General features: G+C 35.2%; 1 long non-coding RNA gene across 3 annotated transcripts; it reads right to left on the reverse strand.

Annotated features, from left to right (window-relative positions):
- Positions 1-1330: 1330 nt before the first annotated feature.
- LOC131330108 (uncharacterized) lies at positions 1331-7164 on the reverse strand. 3 transcript variants are annotated; one of them, XR_009200960.1, is made up of 5 exons: positions 6043-7164; positions 2760-2957; positions 2357-2668; positions 2073-2183; positions 1331-2009 (listed from the first exon to the last, which is right to left on the reverse strand). It is a non-coding gene; the product is annotated as an uncharacterized LOC131330108 (long non-coding RNA). The 3 variants fall into 3 exon arrangements; XR_009200961.1 differs by lacking the exon at positions 2760-2957; XR_009200959.1 differs by lacking the exon at positions 6043-7164 and having other exon boundaries at positions 2760-3274.
- Between the last annotated feature and the right edge of the window lie 13320 nt (positions 7165-20484).

Raw genomic sequence — 20484 nt, forward strand, 5'->3', positions numbered from 1 at the left:
AGGGTGGCGATGGTGGTAGCGGCAATGGAAGGTGAGAACTCAGCCATGGTGGTAGCGGCGATGGACGACGACGAAAGGCGGCACCGAGGAGGAGAAGGAGTGCACCGGCGGCAACGGCGAGTAATCGGAGAGAGAGAGAGAGAGAGAGAGAGAGAGAGAGAGAGAGAGAGAGAGAGAGAGAGGGGGGGGTTGCTCCAGATTTAGAAATGTTTCTAGGGTTTCTCTCTTTATGAGTGGTTATAGGGGATGGGTATTTTTGTCATATGAATTATTTTATTAGGCTAGTGGACGAGAAGGGTTAAGAACTTAAGACGTGAACTAGAGGGGTTATGAAAGTACTATAGTGGACCTCCCAAATGAATTTTATATCAAATATAGATCTTGTTTAATAAATTTCGATTAACTCTATAATACAATATTTTCAAAATCACATGAAATATTATAAATTACAAGATATAATCAAATGAAAAGTGGCACGGACTCTCAAAAAGGACAATTAAATTGGGACAGAGGGAGTATCTGGTAGACAATATTATCTCCACAAACCAAATGCTCTACTGTCTTTCCTTTTACTCCTTCCAAGATCTTGTACTTGCTTATATTTTCTTCTCGAGTACAAGTTTTCATTGTGCTCATTGCACCACAAGGTCCAATTATAACCTTTCACTCACCAAGCGATATAGAAAGTACTACAAGCACATAAAGCTCACGACCTAATTCCTACTAACCTAGTAATCTATTAAAGTGGGCTTGCAACATGGCTCAAACCAATGAAAGTTGTGAAAACTATGGGAAGATGTCTAAGGTTTCGAATCCACTATCTCCGTACACCCTAATTATGTATAGATCTGGTAATTTATTCAGCATAATAATCATTATCGTAAGGGCTTGCAATCCATAACAGTAATCTTCAAGTATATAATTACGATTGGTCAACCGGCGTACACTATCTTAGTAACGGCAAGAATTGTCTCTGGGGCACGAGTCGTCTCTAAGGCATTATTCATCTCAAAGGCATGACGAGTCTATCCTAGCATAATCTATCTTAATTTCCCAAATCATAAACTATGATGAACTATTGTATCCGTATTTAAAAATCATGAATATACACGAAGATCGATAGAAAACATAAAAACTAATTTCATAAGGGTGAAAAAGATTCCTTGTCAAAAAATCAATGTTGAATTATTAAACGTAACATCTATAGAAAATATTAGTACTTGGAAAGTAGCTTCAACTCGACCTGAGAATGGTTTACCCGTGCCTCCTCTTTCTCTCTCTAGAATCTCAAACCTCCTCTCACAATAAGCAATGGTCCGGGGCCTATTTGACCTCGTAAACGACAGAATAGGACAATCCATATTCCATACAAAACTGTAGATAATTGAATTACTTTCTAACCCAATTTGAGTAACTTTAATCGAATATCTGAGCAGAATCATTTCCAATTCGGGATTGAAAATAATGTAAAGATGTTGCTTGCTCTTGTATTAAGGATGCACAATTAAGTGTAAGAAGGAAATCAGAAAGTAATGTAAAGATGTTGCTTGTTCTTGTATCAAGGATGCACAATTAATAGCAGACATGCGATACGGACCCAACACGACACAGACATGCGGACACGATATATAAGTCACCAAATAGCATAGGCATTTAGGCTATTCAAATCACAATAGCATTTCAATAATATTTTCATTTTTCAATTGCAATGCCATAAAGCAAAGATAAAAGTTGTTGCTCAAAAAAGAAAAACAACGGTAACTTGCTATTGTTCCAAAGGTAAGTTTTGATATAAGAAAATAGAAACATTTGCAGCATATGTAGAAGCAAAAACAACACTATCAAAAGTAGGTCAGCTCATCATTAGCCTAAAAACTAGCATCAAGAGCCTTGCACTAACTTACAAAACAGAACCAAGCGATGAGCAATACTACATTGGTAGGAATATTCAAGTGATAAGCAAACATTGTGTTACAATGAAATGGACCTGCAGGATATCAAGCTCCTTCCTATAATAGACAAACATTGTTTTAGATGTTGCCGTCATAGAGGGAAACAATAATATAACATACTTGCTGATGAATCATCTTCTTCAACTCCTCTATCTCATTGTTAAGCCCACACATCTTTGTCTGCGGTTTTCACCTTGTTCTCAAGGTGGCGTGCATAATCTAAACCAAGCTCTATGCATGCATAGTAAAATTAATCAAAATCTCTCTAGACAATCTATCAAAATACATAACAAACTTGAAAAAAGGATTAGTCTTTCATAAAGAGATTCATCATTTCACAAGCAAGTGTTTTACAAATCTATCTTGTTATTAATAACAGACTAATAGATAAAACAAAAAGTTACCTCTCTAAGGTAGGTCTTTCTGCAATATCTCAAAAGCTGACAGACGGGCTGATGGTGTCAAAGCAAGAAGCTCACCCAATATCGCTGGTTCTTTTGGGAAGTCACTCTGTCTCAGTTTTGCAAACACACTGATCCTTTCTCCATCGGTGCCAAATTGGTAGATAAGGTTGCACAATAAGAGACCTAAGCTGAATATGTCAGCCTTGTCACTAACCTGAGCATCCTCCTCCTATAACTCCGGCGCAATATAAAGTGGATTGCCGGCATCTCCAGTGATAGTTACACTACAACTCCTATCTTGCAAAAAAGTAGCTGCAACCAATACAAAGAGAAAAGATAATCTATTCATAACACATTAACGAAGTCAATTACTCTTTAGATCTTAGAGTTAGCCTTTTATTACCTAATCTGAAGTCACCAGATATTCTTGGTCTCATCCAAGAATATGTTTGACCGAGATAGGTCTCGGTGTACAAAGCTCTTCTGGTGTATATGGCTCACACCCTCAACAATTTAACGATAGTACCGCCAAATTGTCTCATTGTTAAGGAATGTTTTGGACTTTCTGCATCACTCCAACAACTCTTGTAATGTCCTACAACTTTCAAAATTACTTACACTCAATTATAGCAGATAGCAGACATTATAAAACCTTCCAATCTATACTTAGTTACTTCCACAAACATATGCTCCAAATAATTAGACGTTGGGGTAGATACGCCAAGTGCAGTTATAGAGGAATTCATGGTAGCTTGAAACTGCATATTTATATGTAGTTTAGGTAGGCTATGTTGGGATTTTGTGGAAGTTTGGTGATACCCCCAACACACATATTGAGATCTAGCACTAAACAAGTATTATCACAAAGACAAATGAGAGTGATACGAGAGATTTACGTGGTTCGACCCAAAACCGACCTACTCCACTATATGAACACTAGAGAGATTACAATAATTGTGAGACAAAAAAATACCCAACCCAACACCAATACCTATACATGGCATATCTACTCCAACGTCTAATTATTTGGAGCATGTGTTTGTGGAAGTAACTAAGTATAGATTGGAAGGTTTTATAATGTGTGATATCTTCTATAACTGATTATAAGTAATTTTGATATTTGTAAGATGTTACAAGAGCTGTTGGAGTCATACAGAAAGTCCAAAACACTCCTTGATAATGAGACAATTTGGCGGTACTGTCGTCAAATTGTTGAGGGTGTGCACCATATACACGAGAAGAGCTTTGTACACCGAGACCTAACTAGGTCAAACATATTCTTAGATGAGACCAAAAATATCAAGATTGGTGACTTTGGATTAGGTAATAAAAGGCTAACTCTATGATCTAAACAGTAGTTGACTTTGTTAATGTGTTATGAATAGATTATCTTTTTTCTCTTTGTATTAGTTGCAGCTACTTTTTTGCAAGATAGGAGTTGTGGTGTAGCAGGCAATCCACTTTATATTGCACTGGAGTTACCTTATTTACCAATTTGGCACCGATGGAGAAAGGATCGGTGTGTTTGCAAAATTGAGACAGAGTGACTTCCCAAAAGAATCAACGATATTGGGTGAGCTTCTTGCTTTGACACCATCTGCCAGTCCGTTAGTTTTTGAGATATTGCAGAAAGACTTACCTTGGAGATGTAACTTTTTATTTTATCTATTAGTCTGTTATTAATAACAAGATGGATTTGTAAAACACTTGTTTGTGAAACAACGAATCTCTTTATGAAAGAAAGATCCTTTTTTTTTCAAGTTTGTTATGTATTTCGATAGATTGTCTAGAGAGATTCTGATTAATTTTATTATGCATGCATAGAGCTTGGTTTAGATTATGCTCGCCACCTTTAGAACAAGGTGAAAACCTTGCAGACAAAGGTGTGTGGGCTTACTAGTGAGATAGAGGAGTTGAAGAAGATGGTTCATCGACATGTATAATCATTGTTTCCTTTTTTCAAGTTCGTTACTCTACGACGGCAACATCTAACGTAATGTTTGTCTATTGTAGGAAGGAGCTTGTAATGTTTGTCTATTGTAGGAAGGAACTTGATATCCTGCAGGTCCATTTCATTGTAACACAATGTTTGCTTACCAATGTAGTATTGCTTATCTCTTGGTTCTATTTCTGAGCTAGTGCAGGGCTCTTGATGCTAATTTTTGGGCTAATGATGAGATAATCTACTTTTAATAGTGTTGTTTTTGCTTCTACATTTGCTGCAAATGTTTCCATCTTCTTATATCAAAACTTACCTTTGGAACAATAGTAGGTTACCGTTGTTTTTCTTTTTTGAGCAACAACTTTTTCCTTTGCTTTATGGCATTGCAATTGAAAAATGAAAATATAATTGAAATGCTTTTGTGATTTGAATAACCTAAATGCCTAGGCTATTGGGTAAGTCATATATCGTGTCCATGCATCTGTGTTGTGTTGGGTCCGTATCCCGTGTCCACTATTAATTGTGCATCCTTAATACAAGAGCAAGCAATATCTTTCCATTACTTCTAATTTCCTTCTTACACTTGTTTGATCCAACTAATGAATGTGGTATAGAGGAACCACTTGTCCACTAGAAACTTGCAAAGGTTACCACAAATTATTTCATGCAGTAAATTGACCAAACAATGGGGCACTGACATGTTCCAAGCTGTTATTCTACCCTAGCATTGTTTTTGTTCGGGTGCAACAGTATACCTCTGCTCATTATTCCATTGCAATTCAACTATCAATTAAAAGATGTTATTGTGATTTGAGGAACCAAGATGTGTTTGAAGTTTCAATACAAAACTATCTTAACAAAAATATGAAGGACACCAGTGATTTAAATACGCAAGGTGAGGTGAGGTGAGTGCCTCATTCAAGCGAGGCGAGCATTTAAAAAATTATTTTTATGTTTTTTGGTATATCTATTTCGTTAATAATTTAAGGGGTTAATAATTTGAGGGGGTTAACTGTTATGCTAATGAATAACATCACCATATTGCAAAATATAATTTTTATGGGGCCAAAATATAATTTTAAAATGGGTAAAAATTGTTATTTTTCATTAGATCTACCTATTTTTGACCTCTCTGACCATAAATCGCAACCACCCAACCCTCAATCTCACTCAAAACCTGCTTAAACTGGTTTTTGATCTACCAGTTGCTGATTTTGCATCGATTTGCAACACTACAGTTGACTGCAAGTAGTTTTCAACTGGATCGAGTTAATTTTGAGTGAAATCGGAAGGACCCAGACAAGTTTGAGCACAATTGAAGTTCGTTGGTGGTTGGAAATTACTTTTCGGGGGACAGTGAGGGTGGAAAGAGGTCGGTGGGTGTTAGACTGTTAGGTTTCAAAGGGTTTCGATCGTCGACGAGGGCTGTGTAGGCGCCGACGAGGGTCAACGGTGACTGGGTATGAGGTTTTGAGGATTGAAAGTGGTTGGCGATGGATGGGTGTTTGGTTTCAAAGGTTTCAGACGCTGACAATGGCTGTGTAGGCGCCGACAAGGATCGACGAAGGCTGGGTGTGGGTTTTTGGCGCCTAGTCGAGCTTTTAAGGTGCCTCACGCCTCACACCTAGGCGACTCAAAGTGAGACTAGTCGTCCGCCTCACACCTATGAGGCATCACAGGCTCACCTCACGCCTCGCCTCGCTTAGGCGCAATTTTTCAATCACTGAATGACACGAAATATTACTGAGTTTTTTCAGCTCCCGAAACTTGGTAGTGTATATAGAATTCATCATTCTAAATCTCTCCAAAAGTTTAAAACAAAAAACATCAAATACTTAATTAAAAACTAAATTGGAAGACATGAAATAATACCAAGTGTTTTATACTTAATTAAACTAAGAGAGTTATGCCAGCCTCTAATATTGTATAAGATAGGGAATGGTGAATCTACATTTGCATGGCTGGATATCTGACATCCATTGGTCCCTTGTATAAAAATTATGGGGATAGAATTTGCTCTAACATAGGTTGAGCTTTCAATGCTAAGGTCTCATCTTTCATTCACAATGGTATCTGGCAATGGCCTAGGGGGAGAAATAGAGTTATGCAAGAGATTAAAAACCTAACTCCTGAGGGTTTCCTTCCTGATATGGCTACAGATGACTTATGGGTCCCTTCTATGCATGGTGTTTTTAGCATGAAGTCTGCCCGGTCCTCTATTAAGGTAATATATCCTAGACAAGAGTGGTGTTCTGTGGTGTAGTTCAAGAAGCATGTGCCCAGATGGGCCGTCATTCTTTGGATGGCTATGCAACATCCGAAAGATAGGATGCTAGTATGGGATATCATCTCTAATGCTACTTTCAGTTTGTGCTCTAATAATAGTTTGGAAGATCACAACCATCTATTCTTTGATTGTCCCTACTTTAATGTTGTATGGGGTGAATATTTTGCAAAGGAATCATGTGGCTAGACTCCCAATGAAATCGGTTGATGAAATAGCTTGGTTCATAAACCAAGCAAAAGGTAATAGCTTTCAGAAGAATGTGCTCAAGCTCTCCCTTTCTACTACGGTTTACAACATTTGGTGTGGACGAAATGCCAGAGTTTTTCAACATAAATTTGTGGACCCAAGCTCCTTGAGTGCTAAAGTTTGTTGCTCTATCAAAGATGCTCTATTATCCTGGCTTAATGTGAAGTCTAAGCAGGATAATATAGATCTTTGCAGATTTTGGAATGTTCATCATGTGATACAACCCCAAAACATCCGTAGTCATTAAAAGTTCACAGTGATAAGCTTCCAAACTCAACATGAAGTTCGTACGCAAACTATCAAGCCTAAATTTGAGCAATTTCCATTAAGTGAAGTCAAATCAAATGAGGTCGATAGGTACTCAAATCCTGTTTTATAGAAGAAAACAAAGTTTATACAGTATCTGCAAATCAACCAAATATGATTTAAATCAACTGAGGTCGAACAATTTAACGAACACGTTAGAATCACAAAACAAAATCAACTAGGCATAAAACACATTTATGTTAGGATCACAAAACAAAATCAACTAGGCATGAAACACGGGGAGAGAGAGAGAGAGAGAGAGAGAGAGAGAGAGAGAGAGAGAGAGAGAGAGCTTACTTGAAATTGAAATTGTTAAGCTTTGCAGTGTAGGTAAAGCGTGTTGTTTATATATTTATACTAGGGGAAATGGTGGTGGCTAGGGTTTAAGATTGGAGGTGTAAGTACTAAGTAGTGAGAAAGAAGTATAATTTGGAAGCTTTTAAAGAACATATTTTTGAATGCGGTATGGGTACAAAAGAAGAGGGTGTTGTAGAATTTTCCATAAACTTTGGACTTGAGAGAGACTTTCTGGTTGCAATTAAATCACTCTTCATTTATTTAATTTTTTTAATGCACGAGAAGTTATACATTTAAAGTAATCTATTTGCAGGAATATGTGTATATATTTAATTGTACTTTATATAAATTAGATTTACATTCTGAAAAACCTTATGAATTAAATAGTGGGAGAGCAGTGGGTGGTAGTGCCTTCATTAATTTTTTTTTTCAAATTTGTTGAAAATTAGATGTAACTAAAAAAAATTTAGAATAAAAGTGATGACCTCTTGATTTTCAAGCCCGCTACATGTGTATGCAATGTGACATTGTGACTATGGGTATTGATGGAAAGCTATCGATGGGGTACCACCCCTTTGTGTGGGGCATCCCTCATAAATCATCCAAATCATTCATTTGGCTTGAACTAAAATTTTAATATGCTTAGTAAATAAAAAATCACTTATTCAGGTGTTCATAAGTGATTGTTAAATTTGCTATTCAAACTCCTTACTAGCACGTTTTAAATTAAAATCAAACAAATCTACAAAGCACTTATTTGTATCTCCGAATAATCTAATTTCATTGCAAACAAAATGTACGAATCATTGTTTGCGTAGAATCCAAAATGGATCCCACATAAGAGGCTGGTATCCTAAGCCACGGACCCATTTGTACCTGAGTCCTTCTACAGCAGGTGGCTATCAATTCTACACTGATGGCCACGCGGGGCCCACTTCGGGTCTCGCACAGAAAATCTTTCAATAATTTAAAAAAAGGGAGTAGGATAGTGAAAACTTAGCTCAATCTTATATGTGTAAATGCTCGATTAAATCTTTCAATTTTTCACAGAAAAATGGAAAAATTGGATTGAAGATTTACACATATTGGATTGAGCTTATTTTGATATTTTTCACAAGCCCACTTGTATTTTTTTTAAACTACTAAACAACTCAAATTTTCCGGTGCGGAACTTGGGATGGGTCCCGCGTGGCCGTCGATTCAAAACTTATAATTTTATTGGATATACTTTTTTTACTGGTTTGCTAAAAATAATATCACACACCTCTTGTGGTATTCTATATTTCATGCCTCCTGTGGTCATTTATCAAGGACATGTTTAATTTGTGTTGTAAATTTTTTAGTCAAACCACGATGGCTTTGTTTGGAATCTAAGGAAAACAAAGGAAATGAAAGAATAAATAAATAAAATTCTCTCCCCTTGTTTGGTTTAAAAAGAAAGTGAGAAGAAAATAAGAAATCAAATTTCGAGCATAGTACATTTCCTCTATATTTTTCTCACACTTTTTTTCTTAACCCTTTTTCGTTCTTTTCCTTAAACTTGGGACTTGAGAGTGACTTTCTGGTTGAAACAAATTCACCCTTCATTTATCTAAATAGAAGGTCTAGTTCTTTTGATAATTCTAAAGTTAGACTGTCAATGACTGTCTATTTTATAAACTAAAATTCAATTTTTGTTTAACTTATCGACGTTCGATCAAGTTGATTTTTTTTTTTTTGTAGATATACTACTCAGGGGTCTAACAAGACGAACGATTCAAATTACTACAATAAATGCACAGTGGGCGCCTATAATGGTGGCGAAAACCTCTGCTGAGGCAGAAAGAACTTTTCTCTTTGTAAAAAATTAGATATAACTCAAAATTCTAGAATAATAGGGATAACCTTTAAGACTTTTCAAGCCCAACTACATCGGTACGCACAACCCAACTATGGGTACCGACGGGAAGGTACCAAGACACTTTTCAAGCCCAACTACATCTGTACACAATCCAACTATGGGTACCGATGGGAAGGTTCCAACCTGTTATGTGAGCTCATTTCAGGTTTCTTGCAAATGATTCAAATTGTTTATTTTCCAAGAAATAATTTTTTAATGTGCCCAGTGGTAATATGTTTAGTAGGGGTATTCATATGTGCTTGATCAATTTGTTCAATTTTTTATTTAATTGATCAATTTTTTATTCAGACTTCTCTCCTGCAAATAAAAATGAAACGAATCGATGAAGCTTATCACTATCTGAATAAATTGATATCATTTCAAACAAAATGATCGTCTCAAATCATATGTGTTACAACCTAGCATTTTTATTATTTATTTATTTAATATATTGCCATTTTATTAATTGGGTGTTGTGGCCGGATCCTAATTATTTATTTTTTGTGCGCTATGGGTATTGGTGACAAAATTGTAATCTTTGAAGTATGAGATTGACTATGGATAAAATTGTATTATTGTAGGGTAATTCTGTAAATTTTGTTGGGTTAGATTGGATTACAAATAACAGTTCTAAATTTTAATTAATTGGTTGGCTATTTAGCGTATCATGGGTTAGTGGTGTTCCTTTTAGTGACTCTTGGAGGTGAAAGATATTTACTACTCCTTCCGTCTTTTTTTTTTAGAGTCTAATATTTCATTTTGAACTGTCCCCTTAATAAGTGTCTATTTTGTAAAATTAGTGGGTAAAAGTTGGTGATTTTTTATTTTGCCCCTAAAAGTAGATTTCATTTTGAAAAGTTAGTGAGTAAAAATGTAATGATGATGTTTCTATAGAGGGTAAGGAGGGAAAGTAGAGGTAAAAATTGATGTGAAACACGTAATAATGATATTTTTTTAATAAGTTGAAATTACGAAGTAGGATACTTAAAAATGCACAGAGGGAGTAATATATCAACGGTTTAAAAAATGAATTACTCCAATTTTTAATCCGTTTGAAAGGGTGTAAATTTTTTATTTTTTTGATCATTTTATTTTGAAGGATCATAATTAATTTTTGGCTATAGGACCGTTCACACTTGTCTCTTTTAGGATGGTGCGGGCAAACTTGGAGCCAACTCCCGTTCCAAAAAAAAAAACCTCGAAGCTAACTGTTGCTTTCAAATGGGCAACATGGGGGGCAGACGTGGGAGTAGCATTCATGTATACATGGGTAGTGGGTGGAGCTTGTCCCACCCTAGAAATGTGGTTGGGACACGTGTTGACTTGGAGAAATAGATCCGTGGGTTTAGGTTTTTGTTTTTTAAAAGAATTTAAAAATTTAGGAGATTAGGAATATGGGTTTAGAGGCTTGTAAGACTCACACACATTCCTATAGGATATTGATAAATAGATAGATGTTTAATCCCGTATCATTTAGGGTATTGTCTCAAAATGAGAAGTTTCATAGATGTTCTAAATGATACGGAATTGAGCTTATTTTTTACAAAACTTGTAAAAAAATATTTTAAACAAAATGGACAGAGCTATGTAGACGTGCCACCCCCGATTCCAAAATACCCAAAAAAAATAAAAAATTAAATGCTCTTCTCCTCTCAGCTGATGCATCTCTCTCTCTCTCTCTCTCTCTCTCTCTCTCTCTCTCTCTGCAAAGGACTCTCTCGTCACTTATTGTTCGGCAGAGTAGCAATTCTCTCTATCTCCATAAATTCTCAGTTGATTCATTTAGCATTAATTTTTTTCACATATTTAGTATTTTTACTGCATGTTTTTTTATGAATTATAGTGGTGTTAATAAATATATAAATTGAATTCAAAAACATGTCGATTTAGACTTATATGAATAAATTATGACACTTAGGGTGAAAGAGGGATTCTTCTGTGTGGCCCGTATTCCTTTGATCTGGGATCCTCCTCCGTTGGTTCGTGGGTTTCCTATCCTTCTCGCTCAATCCTGCACAATGAACGCACAACTAAGACCTGGCCGGGGTTGCCCGGCAAGGCCCTCCGGCGAAAGGATCAGAATGTGCAAAGAATCAAGTAAGAGACTAGGGTTTTGAGATAGTGTAGCATGTGTACCTTTTAGGGCTTTTCCTTTGGTATTTATAGTGCCTCCTTGACTTGCTTCCCAAGCACAAGATGTGCCTTGCACGGGTTAAGTGACGTCACCCTGATGTCACTGAGTAGATCTGGCAACCGTTTTCGGGCGTGAGTTGGCAACTCCCATGTGCGCTCATCATTATCTTCTGGCGTAACCGTTTCGGTCACGTGAGGGAGCACGTGACTCAGCGGGTGGCCGAGCCCCACATCTAGCTGAGCCTGGTACATGGCCGAGCCCGACGGGTGACCCGTGTAAGGGACATGCTGACAAGTTTTCATCACCGACGATGGCCGAGTCTGAACTATCCATGTAGCTCGAGCTCAGAATGAAGATCTCGCCGATAGATGAGTCTCGGCCAGTTGTCGAGCCCCAGTTCAAGCATGGTTCGGCGGCCGTTTGCGGACGGTTGCGTTCGGTCTGATACATCTTCATTTCTCCTATCATCCCTTGAAACTTGTCAATTTATTCTTCAAATCTTTTTGATGCTCGCAAAGGGAGAAAACGGTATGTGGTGGCACCTCCTCTTAAAGATTTGAACTTATGCTACCTATTATGAGAAAAAATGGGATGCATCAGCTCCTCCTCTTAGAGATTTAAATTTATGGTGTCTGTCGGGAAAGAAAGCGGTATGTATTGGTTTTTCTTGAGTTCAATTGGTGCCACCTTGCATCCAAATCCTGGCTCCGCCACTGCAAGTAGGTTTGTTTTTTTTTTTTTTTTGTCATACGGTATACATTAGTGGGGGTTAGCGACTGGAGAGAGAAATGAGACAACCAACTTGACAAGCTTCCCCGAGCTTACTTTCATTGCGAAAAGAATTCATCTTGCAAAATCCATAGGGAAGATCAATCATGCTAAAATTTATGTTGATCAATGTCAAAGTAAATAACATAATTTCTTAACACATCGATTTTTTTAGAGAAAAAAAAATTACATAGTGCCACATTAGAAACTTGATCTCATTTGGATATAATAGGACCACCCTATGAAAATGTGTCTCATCACTTTTAGCCAAAGCATACCCCTTAACTAGAGTAGCTAGATGTAACGCCCCGATTTTCGGACACATTAATTAAATCCGTTTTAATGGATTTGATAATTCATAAGACCGATTTAAGAAATGAAATTTTGTTAAACAGAGTTTAGCAGCGAAAATCTCAGATACTAAAGTCAAAATTTCTTAATTATCTTACAACCCCAAAAATAAAACAAAATTTGACTAATGTGATAACATCTTTGGAAATTCAAATAACAGTATTTCAAACTAACAGAGCTTCTAAGGGTAAGACATCCAAGACTCGACAAACTCCCCTTCTTCAGCTAAGAGGTCCTCACACTGGTACTGATCTACTTGTAGAGGATCCTGTTCTTCGGTCTCCTAATATCCTGCACCCTCTGGCAAATTGATCGCCAAAACAACTAATTTACCAGGATACAAATGTATCCGTGAGTGATAATTCACCCAATAGAATAATCCTAACCCTACCAACCCTTACTCTACAATTACCAGTTCAACAATATAACAATTCACAGGAGGTACAAAATAATAGCACATCGCCCTTTTCTTTACTATCCATTATCTTACATGAAATCTAAGGATCCTCTCCACAAGGTTCTTTCCTCCTACATCCACCAACTTTGACCGTCCCATGGAATAACTCTCCCTTTATTTGTCCTGCACCAGGGTTTTAAGTGAATACTGCTAAATTATGTATCCAGTCTAGATTCGCTTACAACCATAATAAAGGAACAACTCACCATGACAACTCAGCATTAGAGGTCGCACTATCTCAATGTCAGGATCCTTTACCGTATCCCAAATCTACACACTGGGTACTTTACCATACCCCTAATCTACACAATGGGTACTATACCATATTCAAGGATCCTTTATCATTTCCCAAAATACTATACCCGGAGTCCTTTACCGTCCTCCACACACACACTGGGTACTGTACCGTATTTAGGATCCTTTACCGTATCCCAAATACTGTATCCGTAGTCCTTTACCGTCCTCCACACACACTGGGTACTGTACTGTATTTAGGATCCTTTACCGTATCTCAAATACTGTACCCGTAGTCCTTTACCGTCATCCACACACACATTGGGTACTGTATCGTATTTAGGATCCTTTACCGTATCCCAAATACTGTACCCGGAGTCCTTTACCGTCCTCCACACACTCTGAGTACTTTACCGTACTCGGGGTCCTTTACCGTTCCCCAACTCAACTAAAGGTACTTTACCGTACCAGGGTCCTTTATCGGTACCCAACATACTCAATCAATTTTACCATTTTATCATTTACTTATCCACATCTATATGTCCACTACTCGAAACCATCCCAGGAATCCAAGTCCAATCTAGCAAGTACAACAATAAGAAACACATAACAACATTATTAATAAACAAAATACATTTCAATATAGAACCAACTATGATAATTGATATGGTGCGAGTAAGTAAAACACATAAAATTTTATGATTTGGCCGATGCCCTTAAGGTTTGTTGAACAAGTAAATTAGTTATAGTTTTTATTAATTTCAAAGGTGCCATTAGCAATTTCGTAGGCTTAGCTTTGATAATGTACTAGGGTACCCTTTTAGGTCTCAAATATAATTATTGAGTCACATAGTTTGAATCCATTACAGTGGCTTACAGTATAAAAATCTAAAGATGCAATTTTATATATTGGCAAACCCTATTTACGTGGTTCTCTTTTCCAGACTAGGTAAAATAGTAATTTAGTAGCTTTCATAACTCATTAGATTAAAATGAGGACATTGACTAATCTAGGATATTACTGTCCAAAACATATTATTAACAATTAAGGCTGAAACATAATCTTAATAAATTTCAGGGGCTAATTTTAATATGTTATCGAAGTACCTTAAATAGACAAAGGGGAAAGCTGTAATTTAGGTGTCATTTTTTTTTAAAGTCCAACTCGTATGAACAGTACCAAAACTGTGAATAGTAACCACGCCTATGAACAGTGAACAATGAGTTTTCGGAAAACCTGGGTTTCGTTTATTCGATTCCAATTTCGATTCTAACCATAAAAACTAGCATCTTAGTACATTAATATACTTAGGAGGAAGTAGAGTAGTGATTATACTACCTTTAATCCGGACAAAACGATTCGGTGGAGTCCGGTGGATTTTCGTTTGGCGGCGAAACATCGGTATTCTAGCGGTAACTTAGGGCTGGAATAACTTGACCATACATCTGCCGTTTTCGATGATTCTTGTGTCTAACGCGAAGATCTTGAAACGCTCTACAACTTTCGTGAAAAAGTCTAAGCCCGAAAACCACTCTAAGTAGGAGTAAAATGAACGTTTAGAAGATTCGCTGAATCTGCCTGGAAAACAGAATCCGAGAATTTTACCAAACTTTGAATGACGATAACTCTATCAATTTTTGACCGTTTTGGGTGATTCTTGGGTTGAAATTGAAGCTCTCGACCCCCTCTACAACATTCATGAAGAAAATTAAGCCAAAAAACGACATCAACAATGAAGAAAAAGGCCACTAACAGAGGTACGTGATATGGACGAAAAATGAAATTGTGTGACCTCTCATTTCTTGTTTCTGTTTTTGTAGTGGAATAGGAGTGTCGTTGAGAGTGGAGTGGAGTTTTGAGGATAAGTATGGAGGCGGTGGAATGCGAGAGGAGAGAGAGATATAGTTTAGAAAAAGTTTGAAGGGGAGTGGATAAGTGAAAAGATAGAGATGGAGGGAGAGATAGGTGAGGGATGGGTATCCAAATCCCATAAATTGTGGGATGGTTACTAATATCTATTTTATAGATATATAGACACACTTATACATAGTTGCAAGCTAATTAATAATGTATAAGCTAAACTAATTTTAATCACCAAAAATTAATCTAGGTTCTAGTTTAATCTAATTACACTTTTAAAATAATTAATCGATTACTATAGACTATTTGATTAAAAAAACAATTTCTTTATTAAAAAAAAAATAGAACAAAAATCCGGATCGTTATACTAGGTGGGGAAGTTGTTATGAGATTTTTAACTATGACCCACTCTTCCATGAACTATAATTAAGAATTAACCTTCCTCTTTTTTTTTTGTTCTCGTTTATGACAAGTAATAAGAAGAATTACGTACAACATATACTTTATAAATTACATGAGAATTTGGAATAATGAAATAAAAAATATATGAAGTTGCAAGTAGGGAACTGTTTCGCACAACAAAGAAAGAAGTAGATAAAGATACACTTTTATACCCAAAAAATAAAATAATTGCCTTTTGCTTTTGATAATATTGACCCCTTGAACAGGACGAGAGCTCCACTAAATCCTGAGGTGGTTCAAGCAAATTCATTGAGTTTAAAAATACACTAAATTTTAATAATTTTTCTCCGTTTAAATTGATATATTTTTTATTTTGTCGGCACTGAATCTTTAATTGATACGTATAGCCAAAATAAATTAAGAATCACACAATTTTGTGAGTAAATGCATAATATAGCTTAACAAAATAAAATAAATAAGGGCAAATAAATTTTAAAATATACAAACGTGTTTATTTTGTAAGTACACAAAAATATTCTTTATATTTTTTGGTAACCATTGCTAAAATCTTTGTGCCGAGCATGCCTTGAAGCTTTGAAGAACTTGTTACATTTTTACCGTAGAATGAGTTTGTTGAATGATTTTGACGACAAACTTGTGATTTTCTTTTTGACCCATTAACATCCACCATTTTTATTTAATGATTATGTTTTTGACTCTCCTTTGAGGCTGACTCACATTTTACTCTTCTAAAAAAAACCCATGAATTTGTTTGAACACATGTTAAAAATTCTGGAGGGTAAAAACATAAATTGGCATGACAGTTATCAAAATCATCACGACAAAATTAACAGCACCCATGTGCCGGTTTTCCCAGGTAATTGCTTCTTCAATTCCCCTCCCTCCCTTCGAATACCCTTCTTCCAAATAGAGAAGAAGTTCTGATAAAAAAAAAAATTAGAGAAGAAGTTCTGATAAAAAAAAACATAGAGAAGAAGTTCATTTCAATTATGATCTCCAGCAATTTTTTTATTTTTTATTTTGGCCTTAATTTGTCACAATAGAGTTTATTGAATAAACCAATCCACGTGTCTACGACCTTTTGTTTAGCAAATTATTATTCGTTAGAGAATGAATTCTGTCTAGCGCCAGTGTACAAGTGGGGTTTTCCGCCACCCCAGTATGGGCCTCCACCGCATGTTTTTTTGAGTAATTCGAACCGTGCATTTTGTAGGGTCTGCAAAATTATATATCCACACAAAAAATCAGCTTGTCCAGACATCGATAGGTCTGTCAAAAGTTCAGTTTTAGATGGAAATATGGACTGCATGGATTTGTCAACTGTTTTTTTAAGTTAAACTGTCCACTGTCGTCCATTCTTTCGTCTTAAACTCAACTTTTGACATACCTATAGATATTCAGACAAGCTGATTTTTTGCATGGATATATTATTTTGCGGGCTCTATATGATGAACGGTTTGAATTACCCAAAAAAAATCAAGAAAGAGGTCCACGGAGTGGCGGAAAACCCCCATTTTCCTCTGCCTCCGGAAAGAATGTTTTCTCTATTCGTTATTTTGTTCACACTTCTTTAGAATTAATGTAGTATCATTGTGAGTTGAGATTTGATTTTTTTTTTTTTTCCCGGTGCTAATGAATCATCCATTCATGGGTATAACGGGTAGTCCTATGGTACACACCCCTTATTAAGGGGTGTACCATACGCACCATGATTTTAAATCCTTGAATTTCAAAGTGAATAATCTGGACCACCCATTGATTATATCAATTAATAAAATAAAAAAAGGGCTTAGCAGGTAACAGGTTATTCGCTCCTCCTTGACTTTCTCTCCCTCTCCCTCTCCCTCATATGTAAAATATTACAAATTATATAACATAACCACAATTGTTATGACAACACAAAAAATTGGCACTTACTTACCACAATGTGTCGTACCAAAAAAAATCGATCAAAAGATACTATATAGAAGACCAAAATATGTCGTAGCGCAATCAATAATTATTATACTCAAGCAAGATACATGTCTAAAATATCACAAATTAAATATCGTTTAACTTGACATCCTAACAGCCCTGATCGATCATTCTAAAAATACATTCACTAACGACATTTAGATTGTACATTCAATTTATATTTGATATGAAACCTAGTCCTCTATTGTAGTTGAATATACTGTAGCCATGCTACCGTGACACAATAATGACAATTAAATCCATTGAGTTTTTTATGTTTGTTGATTAACTCACCTATATAAATTTTTGCCTCAATCAGGTTTAGAAAGCTCCATCATCGGCACGCAGATTGAATAATAGAATGATATTTTTCTTCCAATTAAGTGTCTAGCTATAAGCCATCAACTTCATTCTTGGTACAAATGACCTAATTGATATTATATAAAAGATAGACGATTTAGATTAAAAAAAAAAACACACACCTTATGTGGGGCTCAGATTGTGCATTATTAGATTTTAATGTTGTATTGAAATTGAACAATTAGATTTGTCAAAGTATGAAACTATAAGGACTCTATGTAATTTAACCAAAAAACAGCATTCTTAAATAATAATAAAAAAGTAATGAAGGGTCCAAAAGACTTGAACCCCTGATCTTTTAGATAAATGTCCAAACTCCAACACTTTTTCACTGTGGTACATAATTGAGAATTTAAAATTCTAAAAACTATTAATTTTATAATACTTTTTTGTACGTAGGGGTCCTATTTCCAGGATGAAAATTTGAGAAGGCAGTGGCCTCAAATGCATCTGTCTTATTGCTTGGCCTGCACTTGTAGATCATATTTTTTTAGTCTATGTCATTGGTGTAAATCAGTATGTCGACTATAATAATTTTTTTTAAAAGAAATTACAATGACAATAAATTTACAAAATTATTTATATTATACTTCCACGATCTAGTTTCAAGGACCACCATTAAATTTGGATTTGTATGCATAGGGTGAAGGTTTGGCACCGATCCACCTGTCAAATATATAGTGCCAATTGTTAAGTGCACCACTCTGAATATCCGTATCTTGAGACAGTTGGGTAATTATTTGTTTTAGTGACCTCTCATTTTTCCATGAAAAATTGAAGGAATGTTGATTTTTTGAATTAAATTTTGTAGAGAAAGAATTTAATTTAGACTAATATTTTGAGAGGAAATTGCAGTTGTATTCGAAAATTTGGGTATAGTACTTTTTTGGAGAATTTCTTGGATGAAAATTTTTAGCGAGAACTTCATTTTTAGTTTAAATTATTGAGGTATTGTGAGGAACAAATAAGAATTTGAAAAAAATCGTGTCGAGGGAATCAAAAATTAAGATAATATGGTGGAAATTTTAAAATTTGAAAAAATAATGTGGCGGGAATTGAAAATAATTACTAGTATGATATTTTGCTGATTTTAACTATCGTTTACTGAGCATTCCGATTGAAAACGCCAATTTATGGTGTTGTCATAACAAATTTGGTTATATTACTAAATTTGTGGTATGGTATTTTTTTATTATAACTATCATTAACTAAACATTTCGGTTGAATTTTTTTTATACGACACGTTATGGGTATAAAAAAATTAATTTACGGTGTTGTCATAACAAATTTGATAATATTACTGAAATTGTGGTATGGTATTTTGCTGATTATAACTATCATTAATTGAACATTCCGATTGAATTTTTTATACGACACGTTATGGGTATGAAAACGTCAATTTATGGTGTTGTCATAACAAATTTGGCTATATTACTGAAATTGTGATATGGTATTTTGCTGATTATAACTATCGTTAATTGAACATTCTGATTGAATTTTTTTATACGACACGTTGTGACTATGAAAACGTCAATTTATGGTGTTGTCATAACAAATTTGGTTATATTACTGAATTTATGGTATTTTAGACATGTGTTATTACGGAATATTTTAATTAATTTCCTTTGGTACGACACATTTTGGTAAGAAAACGTAAATTTATGATATTATCATAACAATTATGATTTGATATATAATTTGTGATATTTAAATATGTTTTTTTATACGACACGTTGTGTTGAGAAAATGACAATTTTAGCTATTATCATAACAATTGTGGTTATTTTATAAAATTTGTGGCATTTTACAAATATTTTTGGCTTGAGTATAACAATTGTTGATTCTGGTACGACATATTTTGATTTTGTTACGGAATATCATACGAGTCAATTTTTTTTTGTACGACTCATTGTGGTAAGATAATACCAATTTATGGTGTTATTATAACATTTGTGGGTAGCATTATTTAAGTTTTGATATTGTACGCATATATTTGGTTAGGGTACAAGTATTATGGATTCCGGTACGAATAATTATGGTTACATAACAACAATATTTTTTAATTATGAGTAACCTGCTAATGACTTGTTCAACAGGTAAATTTTAAAGTACAAGTCGTAACTAGAATCATAAATATGCATTAGAAAACCAAAAATCGGTATAATAAAAATCACAAATTGTCATAATTTAGACATACGGTATACCCTGTGTACCATAGCTTCTTCCTCCATTCATACAGCATGCGCCAAAATTTATAAGAGACACGAGGAAAAGAAAACCCATGATGATGTCATGAACTAAAATATAAGTAGGGCTTGGATTTAAGATGCCTATTCAATTTACTCTTAACATTTTTAACATACTAGTGTCATTTGAAGATTTGTTTTTTTAAACTTTGACGTGCACACGCATCATGCGTGCTCGACCCCTAGTGTTGACTATGTTAAACCATGTTAGATAATTTTAAGGGTTGACCTAATAGTATTGACTCAAGACAGTTTACACCTTCTTCGGGTGAAATGTTTTAGGTCCGATCATATTTGTCAGTAATTATTGGGGTCACCTCATCTCATCCATGCATAAGTGTGCAAAATGATTGTATGAGGCTGGAGGGATTAATGGTCAGTGCA

Source organism: Rhododendron vialii, chromosome 6a (assembly GCF_030253575.1).
Source record: "Rhododendron vialii isolate Sample 1 chromosome 6a, ASM3025357v1".
Lineage (NCBI taxonomy): Eukaryota > Viridiplantae > Streptophyta > Magnoliopsida > Ericales > Ericaceae > Rhododendron > Rhododendron vialii.